The sequence below is a fragment of the Triticum aestivum genome, chromosome 2A (assembly GCF_018294505.1).
Source record: "Triticum aestivum cultivar Chinese Spring chromosome 2A, IWGSC CS RefSeq v2.1, whole genome shotgun sequence".
Lineage (NCBI taxonomy): Eukaryota > Viridiplantae > Streptophyta > Magnoliopsida > Poales > Poaceae > Triticum > Triticum aestivum.
Genome location: NC_057797.1, coordinates 49,461,184 through 49,487,262, shown reverse-complemented (window position 1 = coordinate 49,487,262; position 26,079 = coordinate 49,461,184). Strand labels below are relative to the sequence as shown.

General features: G+C 41.4%; 2 long non-coding RNA genes across 13 annotated transcripts; both read left to right on the top strand.

Moving 5' to 3' along the window:
• Positions 1-525: 525 nt before the first annotated feature.
• On the top strand, positions 526-3,768 carry LOC123184650 (uncharacterized). Of its 10 annotated transcripts, none has more exons than XR_006493021.1 (6): positions 526-691; positions 1,022-1,104; positions 1,200-1,228; positions 2,499-2,586; positions 3,428-3,484; positions 3,624-3,768. It is a non-coding gene; the product is annotated as an uncharacterized lncRNA (long non-coding RNA). The 10 variants fall into 10 exon arrangements; XR_006493026.1 differs by having other exon boundaries at positions 3,425-3,484; XR_006493024.1 differs by having other exon boundaries at positions 1,191-1,228.
• Positions 3,769-21,822: 18,054 nt separating this feature from the next.
• Positions 21,823-25,451, top strand: LOC123184649 (uncharacterized). Of its 3 annotated transcripts, none has more exons than XR_006493018.1 (5): positions 21,823-21,899; positions 22,232-22,314; positions 22,411-22,439; positions 24,636-24,692; positions 24,832-25,451. It is a non-coding gene; the product is annotated as an uncharacterized lncRNA (long non-coding RNA). The 3 variants fall into 3 exon arrangements; XR_006493019.1 differs by having other exon boundaries at positions 22,402-22,439; XR_006493017.1 differs by lacking the exon at positions 22,411-22,439.
• The last annotated feature ends 628 nt before the right edge of the window (positions 25,452-26,079 follow it).

The window sequence follows — 26,079 nt, the reverse complement described above, 5'->3', positions numbered from 1 at the left end:
CCGCCACTCCAACACCTCCATATTTAATTAGCGTGCTTGTTTGCAGTGAGCGTCACAAGGTGCACCCCTACTCCCTTCGCCTTTGATGGAAGGGTGGTGCCGCCATGGCCGACTGCCGGAGGCGATAAGAGATAGAGCCTTTTGTTTTTGAGTCGCCTCCGGAGTCACCCGCACAAGCAAAAGTAGATGTTGCATTCGTATGGAAGTACTCCTTCTGTAAACTAATATAAGAGCGTTTACATCACTACTTTAGTATTCTAAACGTTTTTATATTAGTTTACGGAGGAAGTAGTAGACAGTAAATCTATTATATATAAAAAGCGCTTAATGGCCTCATCAGAAAAAGATAAATAGCCTAGAAATTACCACAATAATTAGAAACATCTGACCGTTTATTTTACTGACTAAAATTATATAGCCATTAGATTAGACTTATGTAAAAAAATTACCCACCACTGCCATTATAATAAAGAACAAAACGTTTCACCATATTCTTAGCTAATTACAAAAAATACCTAGGATTAATGGGTAACCAATCGTTTTGTCAAAATCGTACTGCAAAGAGAGGCACCGCTCAGCGCTCACGTCCTGGCGCTAGGGTTTCCTCGCGGCGGCCCAGGTTCTCACATCGATGGGATTGCGCCCGGAAGCCTGAATCCATTCTCCGATGGATTATGTGCTGATAAGAGAGGTACGTACATGTATTTCATCTTTCCTTGCTCCACCGATTGTAATTATTGGTGCCATTATTTTCCAGATCCCCACGATGTTGTTGAGGATGTGAATAAATAGCGATGATCCAGTCCAGCCTCTCCTTAATCCTTTTATATCGACTTTTCATGTCGTCCTAGATCCATCAAACTCTGTAACCGATCTTAGAAAAGGGCGGCCAACCCAATCCAGTCTCTCTTCTAATCTCTTTCTTTTTTAACCTTCTAATCGCCTCAGATTTTAGGTTCTGACCATGCATCAATCGAGCTTCTATTTTCGGTCAATTAATGAATTATTCTCATCATGGTAGATGTAGCGGAGGATGGGGTGTATTTGCTGGACTCAAGCCGATCTCACAGCCGCCGAGTAAGTGCAGGCTGCCGCGGATTGGAGGTAAAATGATTTCTGCTCCATTCATCAAGTGTTAAATTCATCACTGAACCAGGATGATTTGAGTGGTCTTTTCGGTTGCTTGGAAGGAATCTCAGTCATCTAACCACAAGATTTGAAATTTCAGGTGCGTGTACGTATTCAGTCAAACGTGTTATCAGGCATGAATGTTGTTAGCTAAATTATAGGGTAGCTAGCTCCCCAGAACCAATGTAGAAGATCAGATAACAACTATATGTGTGGGCTGCTATAATCAAAGTCTTGAATAGAGGAAAACAAAAGAAGTTGCAGCATATTACATGCAGTGCAATCTACAAACACACGCACGTACATTAGCACTGGAGTAGCTCACGTACACTACAAGTTTGAAGCTGATTGCTTCGAGTTACAAAGGAAGAGTGCATGCACATACAACCGACCATATGGAGCTGCACAAAACGTGCACAACTAGCTTCACTCCTAGCCTAAAAGCTATCCACAGTAACTACGGCAGATTGTTCCTCTCAACTTCTCGCCTTACCAAGGAACTTGCTGCCACTTACTTCTCTACAAAAACCATGCCTACGTAGCATTCAGTTCGCTGGTACTGGTAAGTTGCACTTTCCAACATGGAGTAATCAAAACATTTTCTTCAGATAAGTAAAATTGATTGGCATATGAAGATTTGTAGTGCGTGATACTCATGATTTTTCCCTTGCACTTCACAAAATTATATGTAGTTTGCCAAGATATTTTTTTGTAAATGCAAGATGTTGAAAGAGTAAACACCCCTGCACTATAAGAAAATTTGTGCAGTAAAGATCCCTGTAATTCTCCATAAAAAAGATAAGTCTTCAAATTACAATGCTTGATATCTACATTTTGCTGGATAGGATCCTACCAGGACAACTTTCAAGCACCATCAATTGCATTATGTTTTGTTTTCAGACATTTTTCGCTGATTCCGAATATTTTATTCGTAAAAGGGGGCTGTACATGCTTTACACATTAAGGGTGAATAAATTTGTCCATAAGGTCCGTTACAGACTCCTGTTTTTATAAGTGGGACCCCCGGCTATCATAGTCAACGTAATCATGGTTGTCATGATGTTTAATGATCCTTAGGAACTAGATCCTTCTCTAGGCATGAAATACGTTAACGCACCCCATATTTGATGATTTACACCATCAACTGACCAGTTATTTCCACCTAGACAACGCTGTTGCTTGGCTTAGCATCCAAGTACTGAAGATGAGATATTAATTTCTTAAAGGTGAATGCTAACATATAGATAATTATTGCTTACATATTGCTATTTGATTTTATCAGGGATTATTGGTTATGAAGCATGCCTTTCGACTATAATAATGTTCAACTCATATACGTTTCCCATTTTAGTTTTTGTTTTTTCTTTCAGAGTATATCTGTCCAGAAGAATGATGCTTACAAATTTAGCTTTTAGTGTTTCTGGAATGCCATTCTATTTCTGTAAGATACAATACCAGGTAACAGGGTGAAATATCATCATCGTGTCAACCAAAATTTGTCCTTTTTTTACTGATTTATCTGCCATGACAAACTGCGCGTACAAATTGTAATCACACAACGATAGGAGATAGTAATGCAGACAAATTTAAGTTGTACTGGAATGATTGCTGTCGTTGTATTTCTGCTATATAATATACTACACTATAGGAAGTTGTTGTAGTAAAGGAAAATAAAGATTCATTTATCAGATTCAATGGTCATGTTTTCGGCAACTTGGAATCAAACAATAAAAAAACAAATATTATACTTTTCACGTGATCGATTCTTTGTGTTAATAGATACAAGAACGATGCTATACACATGGCAATTTCCGAACAATTTTGGGATGATGCAGCACATCAAGCCGTCTGTGCGTACTGCAAACCTGGACAGCACCGTCCAATCCTCCATCATGCAAAGTTCACTTGGCAACTGTCGTCCGCGTAGTAGTTTCGTAGATACAACACTGCATTTTCTTTTTGTGGTTGTACAACCTGCATATTGGCCATGGACTAGCTTGCGACCTGAGGTCTGGCTATGTGCACTAAGTGCTCATGCACATGAGAAGAACACAATTTTAGTTCTAGACATGAATCATTAAATTATGACGTATTAAAAATTTATGTACTGATTTACTATCAGGCAACAGCCAACCATTTAATTATCACACGAACTTATATTCCTCATGTTATGACATAGGCAACTGTCACTCTAGAACATATGATGTGTCATAAAGAAAAATCTATTCTGGTATGATAAGTGGAATACAACACCTCTTAAGCTACAATACCCTAACCATTTCTCTTTTTCCCTTAGCAGTTTGTCCTTAGTTCAGCAAGTTTCTGAGACTGATAATCTCCAAGAGATCTTTCACAGGTCACTCTCTACCCAAGCTTTTGGCCAGTTCCAACAAGTTCAATTAACATTAGCTCACATAACTCTCACACCTAGCTAGCTAGTATATATGGAGCTACTATTGAAATTCTGCAACCTTTTCTGCTGCCAAACATTACAGAGTTCTAATTCAAGGAGAGGTGGCACACCCCATATTTAAGAAGATTTGGAAATCAGCAGTGATTCAGCGATACCAAATTTTACTGTTGGTTTCTGATCCAAGATAGGCTCAGCACAAGAAGTCTGCTTCTCAGGAAATCATTTCACCTCCCTCCTACCAATGTGTGCTATGTAATGAGCAAATTGAGACCACATTGCACCTCTTTTTGGACTGCTCATTTGCTCTACAATGCTGGCACCTGATCACTCCTAATAAGAAGAGGGACAGATCTGTCATTCAGGAAATCATGCTGGCTTTGAATGAATTACCAAATGGAGTGGCCATGAACATTGTCATTATGAGTTGCTGGCATATTTGGATGCAAGGGAACAACAAGATCTTTAAGCATATTAATCCAATCACCACATAATGGAAGCTGCTACGCAAGAAAGATTTACAGTTGCTACATCATAGAATTAGGCACTAGCTCCTTCAAGTTTTTCAAGACTGCATTGCCACACGTTTGTACTCCGAAAGATCCTTGAGTTAGATGGGCTTGCCATCTCCTTTCTTTTTGATCCCTTTTGTACATACACTTTTAATTGCTTTTAATGAAATTACAATCGAACAATTGGTATAGAGTCTTTGGCTAAAAAAAACATGCTAGAAGAACTGAGAAGTCGAGAAGACTACATAATGTGGAAAGTGAAGAATCAGACTGGTGAGACCCAAAAACAGATGACGTTTTGTACATGTAGTAGTATGGATAATTATATTTTTCTCCAAAGAAAGTACACACTATTTCTTTCTAGAAAATGGTCATTGTGAAAGCAAATAATGTAACGTGAAAATATAAGCTACCAATGGTACTGCAGAGTGCACGTGTCGAGAAAGTTTTACAGGATATGTATAGTACATAATAAACTAAATCACTAAAATAAATATGTGAATTATGCATGGCGTTAGAAAATGTACCTATAACTACACTAACACTATGACAACTATTAAATTTATGTTTGCAGAAAAATATATAGCTAAGCAGCATGGTAAAAAGATAGAAAAATAATACAAACATTATTTAAACAACGCGAGTGATCATAAAATATTTAGTATGACATGCATACTTAGGAAGTAAATGATGAAGGGGTAACACATATATTTATATATCAATAAAAACCAGAACATGTCGAAGATTAAACTATGTTTGAAGTAGTCTTACATTTGAAAATGCCATCACATTTGGTTTCAGTTTTTCTTCTGAAAAATCAAATAATATGCTTTCACCATTTAACTTTATGAAATGCTAGCCCGCGTATCGAGCGGGCCACTTTGCTAGTTAATTAAGAAGAAAAGATGGTGAGAGGATAGGTTGGCAGAAAAAGCTGGGCCACGCAGCCCAAACAACATGTGCCTTTTTTTTGTCCAACTTTTGTATTTGCTCTTCCTCCTTTTATCTTTCCCTTTCTTTTCATGGAGACTCAAAAATACTAGAAAATGCATTGTACAACCTTATTCTTTTTTTGAAAGTGTCAAATTAGGCCAAATTCTCCAAACTACAAATCTAGGTCGTCAAAATATTGTCAAGTCGTTTACTGCATGTCCTATGCAACCCTGCTCAGCTGTGATTTCACGCGTGGCAACTGGCAAGTTAACCACCCAAATAGTTATTTCTCCTAATGCCGTATACCCTGTTGCTTTCTTCAATTTTGCGGGTGGCCGCTTGGGTTACAGACCTCTCGAAAAAAAAAGTGTCATAAAACAGGACCTCTAGGAGAATTGAAGAAATGTGACGTAAAACTAGTATAACTGCTTGACATTCGCACTCATTCAAAACACACATGCTAGCAAGTAAGAAGACTAATTCTCAAAGAAAAACCATATTATACATCATTTGTACAATATCTTGGCCAAAATCAAATTTCCCGTTGTCAGAGTAAAAACAAATCATATATTTTTTACAAACTATGTACATCATATACAAGACTTCGCGGTGTCATATGGCAAGCACTAGGCATGGCATGGAGCGGCCCCTGGGTCTGGGCGACTGACTCTCCCAGATGGCCCACACCACGTCCTCCTTAGCTGGCCGGCCCAACTTTCGAATCGTGACAGACGTGTTGAAGTACTCACGAAAGCTGGTGATGACGCCAGCACGGAGGCACCATGCATGCACCCAATAGTCATGCTCGCCCGCCCAGCCTTCCGCCACCACCCACTGCTCGTCGCCTTCGGCGGCGCCACCAACTTCTCAACCCTTGCTGGCGCGAACCGGAACGCGAACGCCCCTTTGCTTCGCCGGTCAGTAGGCGCCGCATGTGCTGGCACCTACACGGCCCGTGAAAACACCAGGTCCGCCACCAGCAGAGCGGCCACGGCCGCCGCATCGCCGCGCGCAAGCGAGGCATAGAGGAACTCCACCACCATGCTATTGGACTTGGACCGCGTGCATGCCCATGGTTAAATTGGATGGTCGAGTGAGTGCAAAAGTGCAAACTGCAAATTGAGTAGCCTAGTACTCCAGTACAGATTACGGACACAGTGTCCTGTGAATACTTGAGATAAGAACTTGAGAAAGCTGAGTGAGTTGAAGACGAAGGTAGGTGTATGTATATATAGTCTGGTAGGGTGCAACCTGACAAGCCGGCCGTGTAGTGTATACCTATTCTCGTTTTCATGATGGCCGTGTAGTGATACCCATGAGTTGCTATTTGATTTTTAATTTGCCTAAACTGCAAGTCGTTGTCTAGACGGAGGCTTGTGGGACGAGTACAGAAAAGTGTAGCTATTAGAACGCCATATTTGATCTTTACAATTGAGCCATTTGAAGTTAATTATTCAGAATTGATTTCAAAATTGCACCAGCACGCAAGATATAAAAAAATGGTGCGTATGTGTTATAAAAAGCTACTTTCTATATTTATTAATTATATGGTCCTGAGAAAATGTTTATTTGTTTGGAGTGAGGACACACGCTTCGGCGCTAGCTAGGTGGAAGAAACAGAACAATACCCCTGTCTGTCTTTGTCTTTTTGAATAAAAACAATGTCCCTATCACTCTACCTACTGCATATGCCATGCATGCATATATACCCTTCGTTATAGTAACACAGATAATTAAAGTTTACTGTCTGCTTTAGTGAGTAATTGACAAAAGTGGGGATATGTAATTTAGCAAGGACGAAGCAGCGATGATTGATATTTATAAGGTAAATTAGTCGTGTGATGATGTGAGGCCGGGGTTATCATTGAGGCCACATTGTGCACCCCGCCCACAACCAGTATCCACTAGGTCTTCTGCGATGGGCTTCAAATCTGGGAAAACCAGCCAGATCTAGAACTACTGCATACCGGTCATTCGTCTCCACGCACCACCTCGCCCCCTAGGTGCAGGAAGCTGCACACGGCCACGTCTATTCCACTGCGATGTAATGCCATGCGCTATTGCCACCACTCCAACACCTACATACTCCGTGTCCTTGTTTGCGGAGAGCGTCGCCAAGGTGCACCCCTACTCCCTTCGCCTTTGATGGAAGGGCGATAAGAGATAGAGGCTTTTTGGCCTAGGTTTTCAATCACCTCCAGAGTCACTGCTTGCATGGGCAAAAATAGACGTTGTATTCATATGAAGTACAGACTTATGACCAAACTTAAATCTCGAAGAGCGCAGACGCACTACATTATGGAAATGAAGGGGAGTAGTAGATAATGTAGTAAACTGAGCACAAAGACGGTGAGAGCATAGGTTGGCAGGTAGCCTACGGAAGATCCAGTTCCCTACGGAAGTGGATCCTCTGACTTGCTAAGGGAAGTCAGGGAGCTACAGTAACCTGACTTTCCTTCTCTGAAGTTCTAATGAACAGTGCTCTAATACAACGATTTACAACAATAATTTGTGTACAGTGATCTGCAATCTACAGTAATTCCTGAGAAGTGCCAGGTCTCTAACTTGCCTCCTCTGTTTTACTCAAGGATGGTGCTGTAGCACCCTGAGTTCCCTCTTGTATGTCAGAGGATCCACTTCCACTATGGAAGTGGATCTTAGTCAGCTGATGAAAGCGGCGTGAGACTTATTGAGTGATTTGCAAAAGATTGGGCCACACAAATACTGGGTGACGGAGCCCAAACATCATGCGCCTTTTAGGTCGAATTTTTTGTATTTGCTCTTCCTCTTATCTTTCCCTTTCTTTTCATGAAGACTCAAAATAGTAAAATCGAACGTAGATTTTTTAGGTGTCTAATTAGGCAAAATTTCCCAAACTACAAATCTAGGTCCTATTATTTTCAAGTCGTTTACTGCATGTCCTATGCAGTCTTGCTCAGTTTTGAATTTTGATTTGCACGTGTTGCTTTCTTCAAATTGTGTGGGTGGCCTGTTGGGTTACAGACCTCTTGAAGAATGAAAAAAAAGTGTCATAAAACTATACCTCCAGGAGAAATATGATGAAATTGGTCCTAAATCTAGTGTATCTGTTTTAGATTTGCACTCATTCAAAAAAATACGTGCTAGCAAGTAAGAAGACTAATTCTCAAAAGGAAAAAACATATTTTTCATCATCTGTACAACGTCTTGCTTGGCCAAATCAACTTCCACATGGTAAGAGTAATAAACAATAACATATTTTCTTTTACGAAATATGTACATCATATACAAACTTCGCAGAGTCATATGGCAAGCACTAGGCCTGGCATGGAGCGGCACCTGGGCCTAGGCATTGGCTCTCCCAGATGGCCCACACCACGTCCTCCTTAGCTGGCCGGCCCCAGCTTTCGGACGGTGACAGACGTGTTGAAGTACTCGCGGAAGCTGGTGATGATGCGAGAGCGGAGGCACCATGCATGCACCCAATAGTCGTGCTGGCCGGCCCACCCTTCCGCCACCACCCACTGGTCGCCGCCTTCGGTGGCGTTGCTAACCTCTGCAACTCGTGCCGGCGCGAACCGGAAGGCCACGCCCCCCTTGCCTCGCCGGTCAGTAGGCGGCGCATGTGCTGGCACCGACGCGGGCCGTGAAACCACCAGTCCAGGTCGCCGCCAGCAGGGATGTGACTGCCGCTGCGTCGCCACGAGCGAGCGAGACATACAAAGACTCCACCACCGCGCGGTTGGACTTGGATGGCGCTGCAGGCCCGTACCCATGGTTAATGGATATTCGACACAGAGTGATATATGAATAGCCTAGTGCTGTCTCCCTGTTAAATATTCTGAGAGAAGAACTTAAAAGCTGTGTGTGTTGAAGAGGTAGGTTGTATGTATAATATATAGGCTTAGGGACTTGGGTGCAACCTGACAGGTCGGCCGTGTAGTAGAGGAGATACATTTACATGTACAGTCATTCTCACTTTCATGCACACAAATGGACAATCTGTGGTTCGGTGATATCTATGGGTTGCTATTCGATTTTTAATTTGCCTAACTGCAAGTCGTTCTCTGGATGGAGGCCTGTGGGCCGAGTACAAAAGTGTAGCTATTAGAACGCCATATTTGATCTTTACAACTGAGCCATTCGCAGTTAATTATTCGAAATTAGATTTCGAAACTGTGCTAGTACGCAAGATATAGTAAAAGGATTGTTTGTCTTGTAAAAGCTAATCACATTATCTTTATTTTAAAAAAGGAGGAAGACCTCCGGCCTCTGCATCTGGCAAAATTATATTATCTAATTGTGAGTATGTTTGTTTGTTTGGAGTGAGGACCCACGCACGCACACGCTTCGGAGATACTCCCTCCGTTCCAAAATAGATGACTCAACTTTGTACTAAAGTTAGTACAAAGTTGAGTCATCTATTTCGGAACGGAGGGAGTAGCTAGGTGGAAGAGATAGAGCAATATCCCTGTCTGTCCTTTTCTTTTTTAATAGAAAAGATAATGTCCCTATCACTCCACTCACTGCATGTGAGATTAGGGGTAAGAAGAGTCAGGGTAAAATGGCATATACCCTTTGTTAGTGTCAGTAATCTGCATAGTAACATAGATAATTTAAATTTACTGTCTGCTCGGAATAGACAAAGTGGGATATGTAATTTAGCATGGACGAAGCAATGATTATGACATTAATAAAGTCAATTAGTTGTGGGATGATTTGAGGCCAGGGTTAGCATTGTTGTATCCGTATGGAGTAAACTAAGCAGAGAGATATTCAAAGGAATAATGTTCGAAACATGGCGAAAATCCAAATCGGTGCCCAGCCTCATCTGCTCCCGGTCAGAAAAAATTCAAAAAAACTAGAAAAATTCACACAAATCCAAAAAAAATTACGTGGTAGATAATTTGATGCGTGAGGTCTACTCCAAATTTCAACTCATTTGAATATCTGAGCAGCTCCCGGCAAAAAAGACAAATCGGGTCAAAACAGTGCGTGAACAGTAAACTTTTTTACAGACCCGATTTTGTCTTTTTTGCAGAGAGCTACTCAACGAGTTGAAATTTGCAGCGAACCTCACGCATCAAATTATCTACCACCCAAAAAAATTTGGAAAGTTTTGAATTTTTCTAGTATTCGTTTTGATTTTTTTCGTCAGCGCTGGTGCAGCTAAGCCCGGGAGCAGAAACGCCGCACTCGAAACTTGGCACTTATCATGGTACAACTGATGTGGTGCATATTTTGTTCCTTTCACATAAATGCAGATGCAACATATAGTAGTATATTGTTGTTTACTGAAGCTACAAACATGCATGTAAGTTTGGATGACATTCTTATTCAATATATTAATAAACCACCAATTATTTCATTGCAACATATTGAGTTTTTAGTATAGGATTCTACTGTGGCAACTGAATCGACAATCAATTTGACACTCCTTTTCATTCTTTGTTCTTATGGTTAACATGCTAAGTGCAAAGTGCTTGAGAAACATAACCCCCAAATTGATTGTCCATTGCAGTAACCATAACCCCAAACTGCTTGAGAAACATCTCAAAATCATGCAAGGATATTGGACTTAGTACATCTAACTTACCACTATCAATACTTCTTGTATATATACCAGAAGCTCTGGAACTATGTTACTGCTTTCCAGTTAAGACTTTACAAATTGTATCCAAAATTGAGGTAGGCCTTTTGTTGAGCACATCAGTTTTTTCGCCGTTTCAGTACACATACTAAGCAGGGAGATAATCTCACACTTAAAAGGCTCCATTTTCCACATTACGTAGGAAGATTACATAGAATGCAACTTGGCAGGCTCCATTTTCTGTATTGCGAAGAAAGATTACACAGAATGCAACTTGGCAAAGAAAAAGAAGCTAGAACTATATATACCAGCTAAATAATAAAGTGTATTATAGTTCCTGTGATCATTTTTTTACAAGTAATAAATACTTGAGGATCATCAAGGGAAAAACAATGTTGTTGTGAAAAGCAATGAACAAAGGTAAGTTAATGTTGAAAACCCATCATGTAAAGTTGAACTGTATTTAAAACATTACTTCTCTCGTGGAAACAAAGATCATACATAATCCACCATAACAAGCAAAAATCTTCAGAGAGATAACAAAGATGTCGACTGTAGTAAATTGCACATGTGGTTATAGTAGCAGAATAAAACTTTTTGATTAGGCACAAAAGACGACTGCCACATCTTTGTTTTTGGAAAGCCATGTGGACTATAACATGGAGTGAGCTCTTCTTCCAGACAGAAGATTATACAATGGAATACAATTGAGCCCAAGTTACTTACCAAGTTTCTCTTCTTCCTAACACAAGAAGATTAGACAATGGAATACAATAGTTGCCATAATAAATTGCCAACAATGTTAGTACGATGTGGATGTCAACCTATGATTTTTCAAAATCAACAAACATTCGACGCTGAGCAGAACACAAAATAACAATGACAACTAATTATTGTCCTTTTGGGACTAATATTTATCAGCCTACTTAATTTAATACATAAGATCCAGGCAATAGTTCAATGTCGTGCATAGCAATGCATTATACATCCGTTCATGCTAATATATCCAGTAGAAAATAAACTATGCTACTTTACTAGTTAGCATTTACTAACAAAATTTGACGCATATATCAACTAATAAAGCTTCTAAGCAATGAACCATATAGGTTGATATGTGAAACAAGCTTAAAGTAAACAAAACAAAACATGCTATCCAACTCATACTGATTAGCAAAATGAGTTACAGTTAGCTAGCCCCAACTGTGGAAAATACATGAGGTAATAATTCATTATCTCACAGTAATATTTATCATTTGGTTGTACATTAATCAAAGTGCCCATTGCCAAAACAAAAACAGACATATCAAAATGGACCAGCTAGTACCATCGCAAAAAAAGAACCAGCTGCTATAAATGAGTGAGAAGAGGAGAGATCGAGAGAAATGGACCTGGTATCTCGCGAAGGAATGTCTGAGACAAATAGACACCTAAGATGAAAAAGGGAATAAAATGGGAAGAAATAAGAATATATGAGGGAAGAAAATGTAATGCTGAAATTCTACCTTTGCCTCTATTCGACAAAGAACATAACTTAGTTCTGCAGCTTCTGATGTTTGTTGCATTCTTCTCATTTATATCAACTTCCACACACTAGAGTATGAGAAGGAGTGTGCTCAAACATATAATCTGAAAATTGGGTGCAATTGGGTTATAGCCAGATTCAATTGGAATAAACTATACCCATGACCTTACTTGTATCAGTTGGATCCAACCCTAGAATATGACTATTGTCATATTTCCTTCAAAACCAAACTTGATATATGATCTCAACCCATAACCATGCCATAGTAATTACCCTAGGAATATAAATACTTAAATCACTTGCATTTTTAATTTGTGTCTTTTATTTGGATCTTCATTTAGTTTTTGTGTTGAAGTATTTTTCCTTTATCGTTAGATATACCATAACAAGAAGGAAAGACGACTAAGAGTAGAATATTTCACCTTCAAGAACTTAGACAAGTTGCAGTTTGCCCATGCTTTGACCTATACTTTCATATTATGCATACCTCTTTAAATTTTAGTAATGTGCATGAGTTAGCTTACTAAAGTTTTAAAAACAATATCTTGCTAGTTAATCCTTAGGTTCAAATCTCTTATATTTATGCTTATGCTTAGGCATGCTTGTAGAAATGGGGTGGGTTGAAAAGCATAACTTGTTTTAAACCTTTAAACTTACTCTCTTTTGAGTAATGTTTGTGAATGTTGAAGCAAAATCAATATTATTTTACTTTTACTCTCTGAGCAGATTGTATGATGGGAGCGTCTAGAAGTGATTGCGCCCGACTGGGGTCTTCACACCAAGTGATTGCGCTCGACAGAGGACTTGCACACTTGAGTGATTGGATCTGACTGGGGACATGAGCACACATGTTTTTGGTGGTGACCGCCGTTTAGGAGATTGAGATCTTCCCAGTATAGTTTGAAGTAGCTTCCCCTACAGCTACAATGTACTATGGCTCTGGCTTAGCTCAATACTAATGGGAATTACCACATCACCGCCATCGGATAGGGTCCTTAATTGTCTAAGTTGCGGGCATCTTGGTAATAGGTATATGGGGTTGTTATGGAAAGACTTCGTCTTAATCTCCTCCCATTCATGCACCGAAGTGTATAATGATAAAGGGGTTGGCCGTGTCAGGTGGGGAACATGTACAATCTCTGCAGAGGGTTTAACTAAATTAATTAGTCGAGCCCTCGGTTACGGGCAACTTTGAGCAATTGAAGACTTGAATTGAACAAGAATCCCCGGAAATCCAATTCGGCTCTTGGGAGCATATGCACCTGCCCATCAAATTTTTTTTTTCAAATGTAAAAAAAATGAAGGAAAAATAGATGTGATCATTGTCACACCAAAACACTACCTGTAAATGTTTAGGAGGAAAGCCTAAGTATTTTGATCTGTGCAAAAAAAAAAACAAGTCGAACGACCAATGTTACCTCCAAATGTTACATTTATTTTTGTTTTTTCACTGACGAAGCACCGTCATCCTGTTTCGCACGAAAATTGGCAAGCACACTTGTTACAGTAACAAGTACATCTACGAAAAAATTCAGAATTTTTAAATTTTATTTACCATTTATTTTGAATTTACTGTTCATTAGGGAGCATATGCACCCAAGAGCCAAAACGACCCTCCCCAACAATCCCCCCTTTCTTTTCTAAAAATCTGATTTGAGGGTTTATGTTGAGAACTGAGCATAGTGAATGTGTTTCACTTCAATCATATGTATATTTTTACCAGGTTGGTGAATAAGCCTTGGTGTGTTTATCCAAGTGTTTCACTCTATCCCAATACTAAAAACTATTTGAAATTTCAAAGGAAGTTTATAAAACTTAGCATAGGGAAAATTGGCTTTATGCAAACAAAACCTACAGCAATACTTGACTTAATCTGCATATATATATATATATTCTATTTATACTTTCCCTTGCAACCTGCGAGTACATTCCATGTACTCACTGCAGCTGTCATGTGCAGACGTCAATGGATTAAGAGACAATAGAGTTATGGTCCTCAACAAGCCCAGTGGCGTTGGTGGAGCCCTAACTTAGCAACTACGTATGTTTCTGCTGTATTATGTGCCAGCTTGAGATGTGTTAATGGTATGTATTTACATATTCTGGATCCATCGTTTGTAGTAAATGTAAGTTTTACTGATATTCATTCTTGCTACTTTGTGCTAGCTACGATAATGGGAAAACACAGTAAGCGCAGAGATCCAGATTCTATAAAATCTGGGTCATTACAATATGACTAGACGGGCAACAGCCTACTCGCATTCATGTTGGCTGACCGGTCGTCTGCCTACCAAGCACTCACACAGGTGTGGAGAGTGAGAAGCCTAGTACTTTTCCACGTGGTATAGGAGACTCATGCCAGCATGTCATTACCAAATCGCGGCGGAGGCCCGGTGGAATGCAGACCAATATCCGAGATGGGGTACTTGGAGGAGGAGATGGAGGAGGACGATGAGGGCGGCGACCCCATGGACATAGAGGAAATCGCCATGGAGGAGGCGCCGGTGGAGGAGTGGAACTGCCCCGGTGGAGGAGTTGTGAGTGTCCAAGTTCAGCATGTTACAGGCGAGGCTGCACTATGACCAGGTGTCGCGGAGGCATAGAAGGAAGAGTGACTACTCATTGGTGGAGCAGCTGACGGTGCCCGTGTTCAGGTAGCTGCTGGCAAACAATGCTACAACCTCCAGCTCCTAGCAGAAGTGCCATTTGGAGGCGGAGCGCTGTCCGAAGCTATCGTTGCGGCCATGGTTGCAGCGGAGTGGAGGATTCTTGACATCAGTCGGTCCGTGCTCCACTCCATGCACAAACCTCCACGTCATCCGCAGTGAGCAGCGGAGGCTCTACGTCTACGAGGCGGAGCACAACCACCTCTTCGATGTGTTGGAGATGGAGGACTACGACGCGCAGACCAACATGACGATGATTCCAAAGAAGCATCGATTGTCACCATCGCCTTTTTTTGCACCGGCCCACCCGAAACGAAAACGAGACCCGATCATTTGGGGTGGGCACGGGTCTGCTGTGATTCCGCCTGGATGGCCGGTCCCCGTACGTTATCCAGAGATTTCTCTGGGTATGTCCTTGACATTTGGTTATGTCCATTTAGTGATCTCCATTAAAGTTGCCCTTAGGACATCTAGACGAGAACTCAAAAATGGCATCTGGACCAGAACTCAAAAATGGCATCTGGATCAGAACTCAAAAAAAGGACATCTAAACTGCTATGACGGTATGTGATATTCAGTAATTGACATGATCACAAAAAATATCCGTGCCATTTCACTTTCTGAAATCGAGCTGTTTGTTGACTACTGGCCTGTCTATTTTTGTGCCTTGCTTTCTCACAGCTTGCAAACTGTTTTCATAGTTGCACGGGTTCTAGCTACTCCCTTCTTCTTTGATCCATATTATTTGTAGCTTAAATGGATGGTTTAACAATGAAATACGTCTAAATACATCAGTTTGAGAGACGAGTAATGTGAATCAAAGGGAGTAGTGATTTTCGTCCAAGTGTTTCAAGTTCAGGAGATGCTAACTAACCATTTTGTTCCTTTTTTCATCGTCCTACCGTATATCAAGATTTTTTTAATAAGGACAATTAGCCATTTTTATTCCTGATGTATGATAGGTTAATGCAGTCTATGTGAAAGGCATTGCTCACTGTCCAACACAGAAGCATCGAGTCGTTTTATTTCTCTCACTTACCTCGTGCCATCTCATTTCATCGTTCTAATAGAACATTTAGCCACCCATCTCACCTCATGCCGCCTCCTCTCCTCTGCATGGCACTGGCTCGTTGCCTCCTCACCACGCCCACCCGCTTCAACCCACTCTAACATCCTAATTTTTTCCGGGTTCCTTTTTTTCATAAAGCAAAGGGTGTCGCAACATGATAAAATAATAGTACTTCGTTTTATTTGGAGTTACTCAAATTAATCCTAATTGTTACCGCTCCTCAAAGGATGACTGGCCAGAATTTCCTATGTTCGTTTTCGGGTTTAATGTTCAACTTGATTTATTGAAAGTTCCGTATTGTTCGCTTGCCATTTAGAATTTAGTTATATTTAAATTAATTTCTACATTTTTGTAACAATAAAATATTTCCAATTAATATGGAATACACTTTACAGCCCAATATGTTCTCTCTCTCCTATCTCGGCCTGAAGGCCCACTTCCTCTTTCTCCTCTTTCTTTAGGGTTTCTTGCCTAGGTGCCGCAACTATTTCCTGCCATCTGAGCGCCCCGCCATAAAATGCGTACCACAATAACTCCCCTCCCTCACCCCCCCCTCCCCCCGCCGGCGCCGCCGCCGCACCATGGGAGCCACACAACCTAGACCGCAATAACTGGAAGAGCTAATTGACATCTATCAACTCCGTCTGTCGACTTTGCCGCGTCGATTCACCACGCTCGGTGAGCCCATCTCCAATAACTCATAGATATGTGTCCATCTTTGGCTCGCCTATGTCCTAGCATGCTTGATGTCCATCAACATCACCGTAGTTGACACTATTCCATCCTATGATTTCGACCCCAACATGGAAGGGTTCCCTTTTGATGTCTAGAACCTAGAGATGCATTTAGATTTAGAATATTTATTGGTACATTTACATATAGTTTAAATAGAGCCAAATTTGATCAAATTTAGTTTTAATTCAACGCATGTATGTTATTGTTATTTAATTTTTAAATGTAATTAGAAATGCTTGGAGTTGCATGAAATTTTTATTGGATTTATTAGACATGGTTAGCTTATTCCATAAATATTCCAGCGAGATTGTGGTCATTTCCCAATTAAAACGCATGTCTTTTCGTTTCCTTTCAAATGTTGAAAAATTAAACCATTTTCCGTGTAGGGTTTATGTTGTTGATTTGGTAGTTGTTTGAACAACACAGTACTGCCATTATTCTTAGTGTAATAATTTTTAATAGAATTACCTTGAGTTGTTCACTGGCACTTCTTCGGGCAATTGATAGAAAAATGCATAGTTATGATGATATTCAAGGCATATAGGCATCACGTCCAAGACAAGTAGACCGACTCCTGCCTATGTCTACTACTATTACTCCACCCATCAACCGCTATCTAGCATGCATCTAGGGTATTAAGTTAATAAAAACAGAGTAACGCCTTAAGCAAGATGACACGATGTAGATAAAGTAAATCCAAAAATATGAATAAACCCCATCATTTTATCCTTAATGACAACAATACAAATACGTTTCCTTTCCCTTTCTTTCGCTGGGATGGAGCACCGCAAGATTGAACCAACTACAAATCACATTTCCCAATGCAAGATAAATCAATCTAGTTGGCCAAACCAAATGGATAGATCGGAGATAAATACAAAGCTATAACAATCATGCATAAATAAGTTCAGAGAAGACTCAAATATTTCTCATGATTCAGATCATAAACCCACAATTGATCAAATCCCAACAAACACACCACAAAAGAGAATTACATCGGATAGAACTCCAAGAAGATCGACAAGAACATGGTATTGAAGATCAAAGAGAGAGAAGAAGTCATCTAGCTACTAGCTATGGTCCCATAGGTCTGTGGTGAACTACTCACTCTCATCAGAAGGGCAGTAAGGTTGATGTAGAAGCCCTCCGTGATCGATTCCCCCTCAGGCAGAGTACCGGAAAAGGCCTCCTGATGGGATCGCGGAAGAACAGAGACTTGCAGCGGTGGAACAAGTATTTTTGGTGGCTCTATAGTATATTGGGAATATTTAAGAATTTATAGACATGGAATTAGGTCAAGAGGTGCCACGAGGGGCCCACAAGCCTGGGGGCATGCCTAGTGAGCTTGTCGCTCCCTCGTGGCTCCTCTGGTCTTCCCCCAAACCTTCTAGGGTCTCTTTGGGTCCAAAAAAATCATCAAAAAGTTTCGTAGCGCTTGGACTCCATTTGGTATTGATTTTTTTGAAAAGCCGAAAGCAAGCAAAAAATAGCAACGGGCACTGGGCACTAGGTTAGTATGTTAGTCCCAAAAAATGATATATAATTGCATATAAAACACCCAAGATTGATAATCTAATAGCATGGAACAATCAAAAATTATAGATACTTTGGAGTCGTATCACCAATGCGGGCGATCCCCTCTCTTAACGCTCCACATCTCCATCTCCGGCAATCCGCAGGTCTCCTGCCCCCCCCCCCCCCCCCCCCTCCGCCTTTGCCCCATTTGGCCATCTTCATTGCCCCTTCCCCAATTTGTCCCCACCCATCCCGTCTCCTCCCTCTCTCACCTCTGCCCGATCCACCCCACCCCTTACCCACCTCGTCCATGTCCGATGGGGTGATGCAGCGGGAGCCCGAGGGTCAGTGCAGCCACGTGGACGGTCTGGAGCGAACGGCCTTGGGGCGGCGGTGGACGCGAGCCGTGGCACTAGGACCCGAAAGGACAACGTAGCCGCAGCATGCGGGTCAATGTAGACATGAAGAGATCCTTGAGGCGGCGACAGTGCAGTCCGAAAGGACAACGCAGCTGCAACCCATTGCTTGATCGGTGAAGGCGCGCGCCTCCACAACGGCGGTACTGAATCGTAGACGCTCGGATGATCAACCCGATTACGCGTGAAATCGAAGTGTCCGCTCAGCCACCCAATGTGATGCAGCCGGGGCGGACGTGACACGTAGCTAGGCCATTTGATACATGCACAACACTTAGGTGCAACAGACTAGCACAGGTGCCATGAGCACCTACATGCAATCAGGCCAGCACGTGGTGCCATGCAGATGCATGAGCGGCCATGGCTCAAGCCGGGCTAGCGCTGCACTTGCGCACGCGATGCGCTGCAACAAACACGCTCGTAGGACGTGAGATTGAGGCATTGAGCCATGGGCGACGCGGTGCGGGCCAACGTAGGAGCGCGGCGGCTGGTGTCGGCTAGGCTGTTGTTGGAGAAGAAGGTGCATGTTGAAGATGACAAATGGCGGCGAGCGATGCAAACCGATTTTAGATCGGGAAATCAAAAAAAAATGTCGATCAATGCGATCGGTGAGAGAGAAAAAACTGATCGAAAGATCAGGAAAAAGACTCTCTAGGGCAGCCGATCAACTGGATTGGCGGATAAACCCTACGTACGTACGGGTGGCGCGGCCCTCGGTGGTGATCATGAAGACCGACCGCCCCGGGGTGGCGCGGGGCGGAAGTGGCGGGTGGCGGCTAGGGTTTGGATCGGTTAGGCTGATATCATGTAGAAGGAATAGAGAGGGATTGGTAGAATCGATGTTTATTACTTGAGCCTCGTGGGCATATATATAGGAATGCATGATCTTTTTGAAGTAAGGACAAGATGGAATACTTCCTAGTCTATTCTATGTTTCCAATCTAATCACGATACTCAACATCGAGGAGACAACATTGCACACCCTTAGCAGCCAGTAGCCACCGGTTCTTCTGCGCTATAGTAGGGCTTCAAATTCGAGGAAGACCCACCAGATCGAGAACCACTGCAGACCAGTCATCTGTCTTCACGCACCACCTTGCTCCCTGTGGCGGAGCTAGCGCAGGATGCCAGGGGGACAAAATAGAAAATACGAAGCTTTGTGGGGGGGGGGGGGGAGGGGGGGCATGCCCCCAGGTTTGCATGTAGCTTCGCCAGTGTTGTTGTGCTCTTATTCATTGAGCTATCACTAACAAACAGAAGATATGCTAGCAAATAGATGCCGGCCAAACGAGAAGATGCCGGCCATGACGAATATCATCACAATGGCCACACAAACGAGAAGAGCGACGATCTCCAGAATATCCTTGACCACAGTTCCTATTGCCTCCTTCCTTGATCTGTTTTGCTTCGTTGCGTGGGCGTCGACCGCCGGGGTCGACGAGGGGGGAGGAAGCGTAATGGACCAAGCCGGAGGTGGGGGAGACGAGGCAGCTGTCGGATGCGCCGGCGGAGCCCAGGATGACGACGTCGGTGCTAGAGCTGGCACCTTGCCATGCCCCGCTTCTTGCGAAGGCTGGCACCGGCGCTGATGAATGGGAGGCGCAGTGGCCTGGTCGGGCTCGGTAGTCGAAGCTTGAAGTTCTCGGCGGAGGCGCCACCGCCGCTGAAAAGGTCCATGCCCTCAGCCTCTGGGCTCATCGGTGTGGCCTGAGGAGGATGGACGTTGCCGGCGTCGTTGCCAGTAGAGGCGTCGCCACCGGTGGAGAGCGGCCGGGGCTAGTGGGCTGGTCTTCGGGTGGAGGACTCTAGCTTGGACAACGCTCGTTGAGGACGAGCGTCAGCACGAGCATAGCTGCCGTCCTAGTATCCATGTCTGCCAAGTGATTGTGATCGCCTCTTGGTTTGGAGATCTCCTCGGTTTGATGCGTGTGCTTTTATAGGCGCGATCGAGGGAGACTGAAAAGTTTACTGAGCCTTAATGATTTCAGTACACAAGAAACAAAAATCAAGGTAAAATCTGAAACGCTCCGTACTGGATGGGCAATGATGTGACGGTCGACACAGTAGTTGGCTCCGACCTTATTGGGTTGCCAGTTGTTGCAAGCCGAAGCTTGTTCCTCCTAATTCGACGAAGGATGAACTGTCGCAACTGATGGTTGCGCATACGAGTGAGGCGTTTTGGCTCTCGATCTCCATGAAGGCCTCTTTTTTGAAAAAAAAAATTAAGTTTAAACTTTTCCAGTTTAAAAAAAATGAATTTTTTACAAGTAAACAAGGATGGTATGCGTATGTGTGTAAAATTTCAGGATGAAATATATTTAAATGTGATCCGTACAAAAAAGACAAATTCAGGGCCTGGGAGAATGAATAGTGTCATGTGTTAAATAGCCCTAGATTTGTCCTTTTTGCACAGTCCCCACTTCAACGTATTTGTCTTGAATTTACACACTTGTGTATTATGCCTCTATGTATAGCTATATTTTTTTCAAAATTTTTGAAATGTAAAAATATGAAATTTGATGAATTTTGAATTTTTTCAAAAACAGCCTCGTTGGAGCTCGGTCACCAAAAAGAATTTTCGCAGCGTATACATGCATACATACATGTGAGGAACAAGCTTAGCTTGCAACAACCAGCAGCCCAATAAGGTATGAAGTTGCTCCCCCTTCCCAGGTGCATGAAGCTCCACACGGTCGCGTCTATTCCACCTTGATGGCAATGCCATGCGCTATCGCCGCATCCAACACCTCCATATTTAATTAGCGTGCTTGTTTGCAGTGAGCGTCACAAGGTGCACCCCTATCTCCTTCGCCTTTGATGGAAGGGTGGTGCCGCCATGGCCGACTGCCGGAGGCGATAGAGATAGAGCCTTTTGTTTTTGAGTCGCCTCCGGAGTCACCCCGCACAAGCAAAAGTAGATGTTGCATCGTATGGAAGTACTCCTTCTGTAAACTAATATAAGAGCGTTTACATCACTACTTTAGTATTCTAACGTTTTTATATTAGTTTACGGAGGAAGTAGTAGACAGTAAATCTATTATATATAAAAGCGCTTAATGGCCTCATCAGAAAAAGATAAATAGCCTAGAAATTACCACAATAATTAGAAAACATCTGACCGTTTATTTTACTGACTAAAATTATATAGCCATTAGATTAGACTTATGTAAAAAAATTACCCACCACTGCCATTATAATAAAGAACAAAACGTTTCACCATATTCTTAGCTAATTACAAAAAAATACTAGGATTAATGGGTAACCCAATCGTTTTTGTCAAAATCGTACTGCAAAGAGAGGCACCGCTCAGCGCTCACGTCCTGGCGCTAGGGTTTCCTCGCGGCGGCCCCAGGTTCTCACATCGATGGGATTGCGCCCGGAAGCCTGAATCCATTCTCCGATGGATTATGTGCTGATAAGAGAGGTACGTACATGTATTTCAATCTTTCCTTTGCTCCACCGATTGTAATTATTGGTGCATTATTTTCCAGATCCCCACGATGTTGTTGAGGATGTGATAAATAGCGATGAATCCAGTCCAGCCTCTCCTTAATCCTTTTATATCGACTTTTCATGTCGTCCTAGATCCATCAAACTCTGTAACCGATCTTAGAAAAGGGCGGCCAACCCAATCCAGTCTCTCTTCTAATCTCTTTCTTTTTTTAACCTTCTAATCGCCTCAGATTTTAGGTTCTGACCATGCATCAATCGAGCTTCTATTTTCGGTCAATTAATGAATTATTCTCATCATGGTAGATGTAGCGGAGGATGGGGTGTATTTGCTGGACTCAAGCCGATCTCACAGCCGCCGAGTAAGTGCAGGCTGCCGCGGATTGGAGGTAAAATGATTTCTGCTCCATTCATCAAGTGTTTAAATTCATCACTGAACCAGGATGATTTGAGTGGTCTTTTCGGTTGCTTGGAAGGAATCTCAGTCATCTAACCACAAGATTTGAAATTTCAGGTGCGTGTACGTATTCAGTCAACACGTGTTATCAGGCATGAATGTTGTTAGCTAAATTATAGGGTAGCTAGCTCCCCCAGAACCAATGTAGAAGATCAGATAACAACTATATGTGTGGGCTGCTATAATCAAAGTCTTGAATAGAGGAAACAAAAGAAGTTGCAGCATATTACATGCAGTGCAATCTACAAACACACGCACGTACATTAGCACTGGAGTAGCTCACGTACACTACAAGTTTGAAGCTGATTGCTTCGAGTTACAAAGGAAGAGTGCATGCACATACAACCGACCATATGGAGCTGCACAAAACGTGCACAACTAGCTCACTCCTAGCCTAAAAGCTATCCACAGTAACTACGGCAGATTGTTCCTCTCAACTTCTCGCCTTACCAAAGGAACTTGCTGCCACTTACTTCTCTACAAAACCATGCCTACGTAGCATTCAGTTCGCTGGTACTGGTAAGTTGCACTTTCCAACATGGAGTAATCAAAACATTTTCTTCAGATAAGTAAAATTGATTGGCATATGAAGATTTGTAGTGCGTGATACTCATGATTTTTCCCTTGCACTTCACAAAATTATATGTAGTTTGCCAAGATATTTTTTTGTAAATGCAAGATGTTGAAAGAGTAAACACCCCTGCACTATAAGAAAATTTGTGCAGTAAAGATCCCTGTAATTCTCCATAAAAAAGATAAGTCTTCAAATTACAATGCTTGATATCTACATTTTGCTGGATAGGATCCTACCAGGACAATTTCAAGCACCATCAATTGCATTATGTTTTGTTTTCAGACATTTTTCGCTGATTCGAATATTTTATTCGTAAAAGGGGGCTGTACATGCTTTACACATTAAGGGTGAATAAATTGTCCATAAGGTCCGTTACAGACTCCTGTTTTTATAAGTGGGGACCCCCGGCTATCATAGTCAACGTAATCATGGTTGTCATGATGTTTAATGATCCTTAGGAACTAGATCCTTCTCTAGGCATGAAATACGTTAACGCACCCCATATTTGATGATTTACACCATCAACTGACGCAGTTATTTCCACCTAGACAACGCTGTTGCTTGGCTTAGCATCCAAGTACTGAAGATGAGATATTAATTTCTTAAAGGTGAATGCTAACATATAGATAATTATTGCTTACATATTGCTATTTGATTTTATCAGGGATTATTGTTATGAAGCATGCCTTTCGACTATAATAATGTTCAACTCATATACGTTTCCCATTTTAGTTTTTGTTTTTTCTTTCAGAGTATATCTGTCCAGAAGAATGATGCTTACAAATTTAGCTTTTAGTGTTTCTGGAATGGCCATTCTATTTCTGTAAGATACAATACCAGGTAACAGGGTGAAATATCATCATCGTGTCAACCAAAATTTGTCCTTTTTTTACTGATTTATCTGCCATGACAAACTGCGCGTACAAATTGTAATCACACAACGATAGGAGATAGTAATGCAGACAAATTTAAGTTGTACTGGAATGATTGCTGTCGTTGTATTTCTGCTATATAATATACTACACTATAGGAAGTTGTTGTAGTAAAGGAAAATAAAGATTCATTTATCAGATTCAATGGTCATGTTTTCGGCAACTTGGAATCAAACAATAAAAAACAAATATTATACTTTTCACGTGATCGATTCTTTGTGTTAATAGATACAAGAACGATGCTATACACATGGCAATTTCCGAACAATTTTGGGATGATGCAGCACATCAAGCCGTCTGTGCGTACTGCAAACCTGGACAGCACCGTCCAATCCTCCATCATGCAAAGTTCACTTGGCAACTGTCGTCCGCGTAGTAGTTTCGTAGATACAACACTGCATTTTCTTTTTGTGGTTGTACAACCTGCATATTGGCCATGGACTAGCTTGCGACCTGAGGTCTGGCTATGTGCACTAAGTGCTCATGCACATGAGAAGAACACAATTTTAGTTCTAGACATGAATCATTAAATTATGACGTATTAAAAATTTATGTACTGATTTACTATCAGGCAACAGCCAACCATTTAATTATCACACGAACTTATATCCTCATGTTATGACATAGGGCAACTGTCACTCTAGAACATATGATGTGTCATAAGAAAAATCTATTCTGGTATGATAAGTGGAATACAACACCTCTTAAGCTACAATACCCTAACCATTTCTCTTTTTCCCTTAGCAGTTTGTCCTTAGTTCAGCAAGTTTCTGAGACTGATAATCTCCAAGAGATCTTTCACAGGTCACTCTCTACCCAAGCTTTTGGCCAGTTCCAACAAGTTCAATTAACATTAGCTCACATAACTCTCACACCTAGCTAGCTAGTATATATGGAGCTACTATTGAAATTCTGCAACCTTTTCTGCTGCCAAACATTACAGAGTTCTAATTCAAGGAGAGGTGGCACACCCCATATTTAAGAAGATTTGGAAATCAGCAGTGATTCAGCGATACCAAATTTTACTGTTGGTTTCTGATCCAAGATAGGCTCAGCACAAGAAGTCTGCTTCTCAGGAAATCATTTCACCTCCCCTCCTACCAATGTGTGCTATGTAATGAGCAAATTGAGACCACATTGCACCTCTTTTTGGACTGCTCATTTGCTCTACAATGCTGGCACCTGATCACTCCTAATAAGAAGAGGGACAGATCTGTCATTCAGGAAATCATGTTGGCTTTGAATGAATTACCAAATGGAGTGGCCATGAACATTGTCATTATGAGTTGCTGGCATATTTGGATGCAAGGGAACAACAAGATCTTTAAGCATATTAATCCAATCACCACATAATGGAAGCTGCTACGCAAGAAAGATTTACAGTTGCTACATCATAGAATTAGGCACTAGCTCCTTCAAGTTTTTCAAGACTGCATTGCCACACGTTTGTACTCCGAAAGATCCTTGAGTTAGATGGGCTTGCCATCTCCTTTCTTTTTGATCCCTTTTGTACATACACTTTTAATTGCTTTTAATGAAAATTACAATCGAACAATTGGTATAGAGTCTCTGGCTAAAAAAAACATGCTAGAAGAACTGAGAAGTCGAGAAGACTACATAATGTGGAAAGTGAAGAATCAGACTGGTGAGACCCAAAAACAGATGACGTTTTGTACATGTAGTAGTATGGATAATTATATTTTTCTCCAAAGAAAGTACACACTATTTCTTTCTAGAAAATGGTCATTGTGAAAGCAAATAATGTAACGTGAAAATATAAGCTACCAATGGTACTGCAGAGTGCACGTGTCGAGAAAGTTTTACAGGATATGTATAGTACATAAATAAACTAAATCACTAAAATAAATATGTGAATTATGCATGGCGTTAGAAAATGTACCTATAACTACACTAACACTATGACAACTATTAAATTTATGTTTGCAGAAAAATATATAGCTAAGCAGCATGGTAAAAAGATAGAAAAATAATACAAACATTATTTAAACAACGCGAGTGATCATAAAATATTTAGTATGACATGCATACTTAGGAAGTAAATGATGAAGGGGTAACACATATATTTATATATCAATAAAAACCAGAACATGTCGAAGATTAAACTATGTTTGAAGTAGTCTTACATTTGAAAATGCCATCACATTTGGTTTCAGTTTTTCTTCTGAAAAAT